The sequence below is a fragment of the Salvelinus sp. IW2-2015 genome, linkage group LG27 (genome assembly GCF_002910315.2).
Source record: "Salvelinus sp. IW2-2015 linkage group LG27, ASM291031v2, whole genome shotgun sequence".
NCBI classification, from domain to species: domain Eukaryota; kingdom Metazoa; phylum Chordata; class Actinopteri; order Salmoniformes; family Salmonidae; genus Salvelinus; species Salvelinus sp. IW2-2015.
This window is the reverse complement of record NC_036867.1, coordinates 34240800-34248692: the sequence shown is the minus strand read 5'-3', so window position 1 is coordinate 34248692 and position 7893 is coordinate 34240800. Positions and strand designations below refer to the sequence as shown.

General features: G+C 43.7%; 1 long non-coding RNA gene across 1 annotated transcript; it reads right to left on the bottom strand.

Annotated features, from left to right (window-relative positions):
• Window positions 1-4393: 4393 nt before the first annotated feature.
• On the bottom strand, window positions 4394-7604 carry LOC111953654 (uncharacterized). Its single transcript, XR_002875897.2, has 3 exons — window positions 7489-7604; window positions 5054-5157; window positions 4394-4507 (listed from the first exon to the last, which is right to left on the bottom strand). It is a non-coding gene; the product is annotated as an uncharacterized lncRNA (long non-coding RNA).
• Between the last annotated feature and the right edge of the window lie 289 nt (window positions 7605-7893).

The window sequence follows — 7893 nt, the reverse complement described above, 5'->3', positions numbered from 1 at the left end:
AACTTATCCACCAATGCCTCTCCTCACTCTCTCTTATGTTGAGAAGGAGGCGTGGAGACTTTTCAGAAGGAGACGAGAAGAGAGAGCCAAGAATCAGGAAATACTATTGAGATTCACCCACAGTGTAGTAGCGTACCTCTCTCACAAACGACCCCTGCATCCTCCTTGTGGGAACAGTCGTGTCAACGCCCAGCCCTTGAAAGGACATGGACAGGACTTCTCGTTCCTTTGCAGTCCATATCATCCACAGTTGGACCATTCCTTGACACAAAACAGAGGATAAACAAGGAGCAAGCAGAATCATGTGCAGAAATAAGCAAAATATTATATTGTGGTTTATTAAATTATTTTCTGTTGGTGCCGCCTGCCATTCCCACAAATCACTACCTATTTGAACTTGCTCTCTCCAAGATTCCCAAATTCCTTGTTGTCATATTGCTAACGCTTATTCAACCCTCTCATACTTTTACAAAGTCGCTAGGGGCTAGGGGGTTGCTGAGGTTTGATTTGGGATTGAGTTATTGACAATGCTATTAATACTTATTTTTCCAACTGCGTCCTGGTGGCAAACTCATGCAATGAGTCATATTCATCAGGCAAACTGTAGCAAAAGGTTTCAAATTATTTTGCTGACAGAACATGATGGACTGTGGGCCCACCTTCTCCGTGGCCGACGTGTGTAAAACATGTAAACGTGTTAACCCTCGCAAGGCTGCCGGTCCAGACTGTATCCCTAGTCGAGTCCTCAGAGCATTTGCAGACCAGTTGGCTGGTGCGTTTACGGGCATATTCAATCTCTCCCTATCCCAGTCTGCTGTCTCCACATGCTTCAAGATGGCCACCATTGTTCCTGTTCCCAAGAAGGCAAAGGTAACTGAACTTAATGACCATCGCCCCGTACCACTCACCTCTGTCATCATGAAGTGCTTTGAGAGACTAGTCAAGGATCATATCACCTCTACCTTACCTGCCACCCTAAACCCACTTAAAATGTGCTTACCGCCCCAATAGATCCACAGACGATGCAATCGCCATCACTCTGCACACTGCCCTATCCCATCTGGACAAGAGGAATACCTATGTAAGAATGCTGTTTATTGACTACAGCTCAGCATTCAACACCATAGTACCCTCCAAGCTCATTATTATGGTTCGAGGCCCTGGGTCTGAACCCCAACTTGTGCAACTGGGTCCTGGACTTCTTTGACTGTTTCCGTCCCCATCTCTGTTCCCTGATTGTGTATTTAACAGAGTGTATTTTTAGTTTCAGGTGATTGTTAGAGACATGTTTCAATAATTTATTCATTCTTTCCTTTCATTTAACCAGAGAATAACATTGTGCTAGTTGTTATGGGTTCAAAATGTCTGTTTCTTCCTGAGTATCAGTGTTAACAGATTTGTGGCAGAAAGAGGCCTTGATACCAGGACAGGGAAATTCCAGACTGGTAGAAAGAGGCCTTGGTCCAGACAGGGAATCAGACTGGGTAAGATAGAGGCCTTGTCAGACAGGGAATGCCACGACTGGTAGATAGAGGCCTTGATCAGACGGGAATCCAGACTGGTAGAAAAGAGGCTTGTCAGACGGGACATGCCAGAACTGGTGAAAGAGGCTTTGGTCAGAAGGGAATCGCAGACTGGTAGAAAGGTGGCCTTGTCAGACAGGGAATCCAGACTGGTAGAAAGAGGACTTGATAGACAGGGAATCCGACGTGGTAAGAGAAGAGGCCTTTGAATCAGAGCAGGGAATCCAGACTGGTAGAAAGAGGCCCTTGATCAGACAGGGAATCCAGACTGGTGAAAGAGGCTTGATCAGACAGGGAACTCAGACTGGTAGAAGAGGCCTTGATCAGACAGGGAATCCAGATTGGTAGAAAGAGGCCTTGGTCAGGACAGGGCTCAAAGGTATTTTCCTCAGATTCCTTGAGTCCTTCACTTTTTCGCTCCTTCTCAAACATCAAGGAGAGCATTAAAGGAGAGGCCACCTCAGATCTTCTCACCAAACGCTCTCTTTTTCCTCTGATGGTTTTGGGATGAGAACACGTAGAATTTTGAGAAGGTGAGCCGGGAAAGAGGAGACAAGCAATCAGGAAAATACTATTGAGATTCACCACAGTGGTAGTAGCGTACTCTCTCACAAACGACCCCTGCTCCTCCTTGTGGACAGTCGGTCAACGCCCAGCCTTTGAAAGGACAGCTGGACAGGGACTTCTCGGTTCCTTTGCAGTCCATATCATAACCAGATTGAACCCGATCCTTGGACACAAAACAGAGGATAAAACAAGGAGCAAGCAATCATGTGCAGAAATCATTTAAGGCTTAACATACCACACAGTCGGGAAGAGGCCATGACAGCAAACTTTTCGCCACAAGGGAGGGGACAAAGTTTTGGGCATGGGCTCAGATCCTCAAAGTTTTACAGCTGTCCTTGAGGAGCCATCTCTGACTGGCTGCATCACGTTGGTAGGGAAAGATGCACCGTCCTCGCTGCAAAGTGCTAGCAGAGGGGTGTTGAAGGGCCGCCCAGTAATCACTGGGGACGAAGCCCTGCTATCCCAGGAGCTCTCTATCAGGCGTGTCAGAGGGAGGCCGGGAAAATGCCAGATCCAGCCACCAGCCATAGACTGTTCACTCTTCTAATCATCCAGCAAACGGTACGGAGCAACCGCTCTCTCGGATCACAGGCTCGAGACAAGTTGTCCCCACCTCATAGATGCTAAATAGCCATCGATTGTAATAATATAAGTTAATTACATGGTTCCTGGATTATCTGCACGGACCTATTTTGCACTGGACTCCTACTCACTACGACTATAACATTATATACACCTATAATTACACACTCATTCCACACACATGACTAACATACACTTTAACACTCCATATATCCTCCTGCTACTCTGTTCTTTATTTTACTCTTTATATTTATCCTATCTGTATGCTAGTTACTTTAAACTGCCTTCATGGTACATAGGCTACTTAAATACCTTATTATTATCTATCCTGATGTTCTAGTCACTTTAACATGCCTTCATGTACATATCTACTCAAATAACCTTATTATTATCTTACCTGAAATGCCCTCAGTCTACTTTACCCGCTGCTTCCTGTACATATCTACCTCACATACTTATTATTATCTTCCTGATGTAGTCACTTTACCCTGCTTCTTTACATATTACCTCAATACTGCGTACCCTGCACAATTTATCCTGGTTAACTGGTACTGTCCTGTATATAGTCCCCCTACATGGTTGGGGAGGGATCGTAGCAAGCCTATGTCATATAAAGTCTACACCGTTGTATTCCGGCTCATGTGACAAATCAATTTGATTTGAATATATGCAAAAAAATACTCATTGACTCTTTCTTGCTCGGTGCTTCGGCCTGCCTTTCCCCAAAATCATACTAGTTTGCACTTGCTCCCTCCAAGATGCCCACATTTCTTGTGATCATAATTGGGTTAAACTTATCTCAATTCCTCTCATATCTAGTCGCTAGTGGCAGGGGTATTAACTCTTACCCCCCTATGAGGTTCGCAGAGCCTTGCTGGTTTTCTGTACCACCTGACTAAATAATTGCACACCCTTGGGGTGTTCAGGGTCTAAATCAGTCCCTGAACACTGAATAACAAGCAGTAGAACTGGCTTCGAGGTCCAGAGTTGAGTCTTGAGGCCTAGGGTGTAGAGGATTGATTTGGGATCAGAGTTAGTGGCTTACTTATTGTTTACACTGGCTTCTGGTGGCAACCCATTGTAAGGACACACCAGGTACATATTCATTAGATTGCAACACCTAGTAAAATGTTTCAAACATGTTGTGGCAACAGAAATTAAAAGGAAGAATTTTTTATTGTGCAAGGTCAGATGATACCTGACTCAACATTTCACTGCTTTTGTCAATTTTCTTCCATTTGTGACTAGTGAATATGACCCAGGTGGTCCCTGGCGCCCTGTTTCAAGTACATTTTCTTTCATTTGGTGCTATGAACATGAACGAAAAAAGAAATGAGAGAATCGATAGTAGAAGAGAAAACTGAAGAAAAGAAAGGAGAAGTAAACAAGAGAAAATAAGCCAACTAAAACTTGAAAGTACAATAATCCATTACTAAGATTCTTACCTTCTCCATATGTCCATCCAGTTACAGCAGATCAGTGGACGGCTGCTGAGGGAGGATTGGCTCAAAGTAATGGGCTGGAATGGATGCGAATTGGAAATGGCATCAAACAATGGAAACCATAATTGTTTGATGTATTTGAATACCATTTCACTCTTCAGACTCCAGTCATTACCACGAGCCTGTCCTCCAATTAAGGTCTCAACCTCCTGTGGACAGATATAAGCCAGAGAACTTTCTGCTGATGAAAACATGAGCCTTGGTCAGGTACAGCATCATCACAGACGGTCCCCCATTTCCCCTCGTGGTACACCTCCACTCGACCCTCTGAGTCATGCTRACCCCCCACCAGCCTCACCTCGCCCTCCTGTGTGGGCTTTGTCGAGGACTTARCTGTGAGRACAGAGAGGGTGAGGATTTCAAGTTAGTCKGTTTAAAAATTGGACTGATGAGCTTCAACTGACAASGGATTTATGCAACTACGCAGTTAGCTTAAATTTCTATTAGGCTGCAGTACAAAGCACGAACCAACTTGTTCTTGTTTTGCAAACAGGAACTTGAGGAAAACACAAACATGATTGGCCTATTCCTGATTCATTGGAAAGTCTACTATAAAAACAACAGGTCATTGTCCTACTAACAGTGTCATTCACCAACAAACATGTGTAGCAGTAATTGTGACAGGTACTTGAGGAGTACACTGCGTGATTGGCCGATGCCTGATTCATTGGAAAGTCTACTATAAAAACATCAGATCATTGTCATTCTCAAACTAACATGACTTAATTGTGATGAAACGATAGGAGAATATCAGATTTCATTGTCCAACTGAACTTACCCTCATCCCAGATCTGTTTGTGCTGTATGGCCATGGCCTTTGGCATGACAATGACAGTAGGAGTTAACAACACAGTACAAACCAGGCTAAATGGAACTCACTGAATAGATTCCATGTTGCAGAGTCTAGTCCAGGGACATGGAGAAGCAACAGCATCCACAGAGTGATTCCACGATTCTGCATTTTCACCAGCCAGCTTGGAAAACTGACAAACAGATAAGCAATAGAAAAAGAGGAAAATGTGGCCTCCCGAGTGGCTCAGCGATCTAAAGCACTGCATCACAGTACTAGAGACATCACTACAGACCCGGGATCGATCCCGGGCTGTATCACAACCGGCCGTGATCAAGAGTCCCATAGGGCAGAGCACAATTGGCCCAGCGTTGTCCGGGTTAGGGGAGGGTTTGGCCAGGGGGGCTTTAGTTGGCTCATCGTGCTCTATCGACTTCTTGTGGCGGGCTGGGTGCCTGCAGGCTGACCTCTGTCATCAGGTGAACGGTGTTTCCTCTGACACATTGGTGCGGCTGGCTTCCGGGGTAAGTGGGCGGGTGTTAAGAATCGCGGTTTGGCGGAACATGTTTCGGGGGACGCATGACTTGTCCTTCGCCTCCCGAGCCCGTTGGGGTGTTGCAGCGATGAGACGAGATCGAAATTGGGGAGAAAAAGGTGTGAAAATAGGAAAATGGAAGAGGGATCATACAGTCCAGTTTTTGCCTTATGTTATTAACCATATGAAAGAGGCTAAACAGACATGTTGCCTCTGGGGGTCTCTTGAGGCAACAGGGGTCCCCTAATTATAGCTCAGACACACCGGTAGGATTGTAAAACATTTGCCTGCCGATAGTACTCTGAGTGTTGGCTGGCAATCTCTTTTGTGTTCACACAGCAAAGACCTTGAAGTCGTCAGCGACTCCGTCTTATATTGCCCACCAGACGGTGGCAGTAYCATTGTTTGGCAATYCATGTTCGTGTGTGTTGCTTAGATTATGGTCTAGATTCCAATGTTAGCTAGCTAGCTAGCTGCGCTAATGTTGCTATTTTGTAGAAAGCCCTTGTTGATACTAGCAAGATTGCCACAGCTAGATAACTACCTAGCAAGATGACAAAAAACAATATAATTCACTCGCCATAAACCCATACTGCCAGTGCCAGCCCATAGCCAAATGTTTAACTAACTAGCTAAGCTAGTTAAAGTCCAGACCTAATCCCAATTGAAATGTTGTTGCAGGACTTGAAATGAGCAGTTCATGTTCAAAAACCTACAAATGTTGCTGTTACAACAGTTCTGCATGGAAGAGTGGCCAACATTCCTCCACAGCAACGTGAGAGACTGATCAACAACTACAGGAAGCATTTGGTTGGAGTCATTGCAGCTAAAGGTGGAACAACCAATTATTAAGTGTAAGGGAGCAATTACTTGTTCACACAGGGGCATTGGGTGTTGCATAATTTTGTTTATGAAATAAATTAAGTAAGTATGTAATTGTTGTGTTATTTGGTCACTCAGTTTCCCTTTATCTAATATTAGGTTTTGGTTGAAGACAAAAAATATTTTAAAAAGAAGAGAAACTTAGAAAAGGGGCAAATACTTTTTTACGCACTGTATATGAAGTGTGACTGGCTCATGACATTTAACAGTGGATATACGGAGAAAATGCTATCTTTTTCCTGCTTGTTGTCACTCCTGTTGGCTCACTCGTGTAGGGGTTTGTGCTCTCTGATTGGCTCAAAGTCAAGTTGATTGACACTGACAAGCATTGCGATTCGACAAGTAGAAACGTCAGGTTCGTCGCTACCGGGTCGGCACGGTAGGTATCGCTTTTGTTCTAGCAAGAGAAGGAACGGCCTCCCACTGTTATCCGCAGTGAGATTCTCAGTGTTTCATGGTGAAATATGCCCACCTCACAACGTCCATGAGCAAAACCATTGGCATAAAGCTTTAATGTCTAACGTTATATATTATACCATCTTCCCCAACAATAACAACCACCATTAATTAATAGGTTAATAATTGCATATACTTTTTTTTGTACTAAAATAGCAAAAAATGTTTTCTACACAAAAATACAAGTAGATCTACAAGTAGACAAGTAGATCTGTATCTGCAAAAAATGATACCTTCATTCCTTGAATACCTTCATTCAATAAGGCAACTGAGTCATACAGTCTACAAGGCACTGTGCTATTTCCACTCCTTACATTTTATTGATACAATGTATGAAGTGGTCCAAACAATGTCAATTTTCTATACATTTTTTTTTCTATATATATWTWTTTTAACCTTTATTTAACTAGGCAAGTCAGTTAAGAACAAATTCTTATTTACAATGACAGCCTACCACGGTCAAACCCGGACGACGTTGGGCGCTGCCCAATGGGACTCCCAATCACGGACGGATGTGATACAGTAAATGTATGTGTACAAGAGACAATCAAGTATATCTTCTCAAATCAAACAGTATTGTTTATGCATCAATGAGGACAATAGTTAATTAGGCTTTTCCAGAGATAACATTCTGATTTTCAAATGTCTTACCTCGTGTCTGGCTGTGTGCGTTGTGGTTKTTTTACAACCCTTATTAAATTCCACTGCTTATATAGCCACAGGGGTGGAAGTAGTTGCTAATGTAATGAAAACTGCACTTCTGCAAATGGATTCTCTATGTTTCGTTTCTTGTGAAATCACAGGGGGTCTGGTTAGCATTTATTGTCATGAATCTTGCCCTGGAGGCAGCTAGGCAGAGTTGGCACTAGCTGGCACAGCCACAAAGTCCTTTGCCATGTTAATGATATCTGAGTGAGAGTGACTAACAAAATCAATGAGGTCCCCCTGCAAGTCAGTGCCTCTGGGCATGTTCCCTGCGTGCCTGGTCGGTATTCGGCCATGATTACTACAAGTTTAGACTAACTTACAAATCTACAAATTGTTAGCTGACATGGC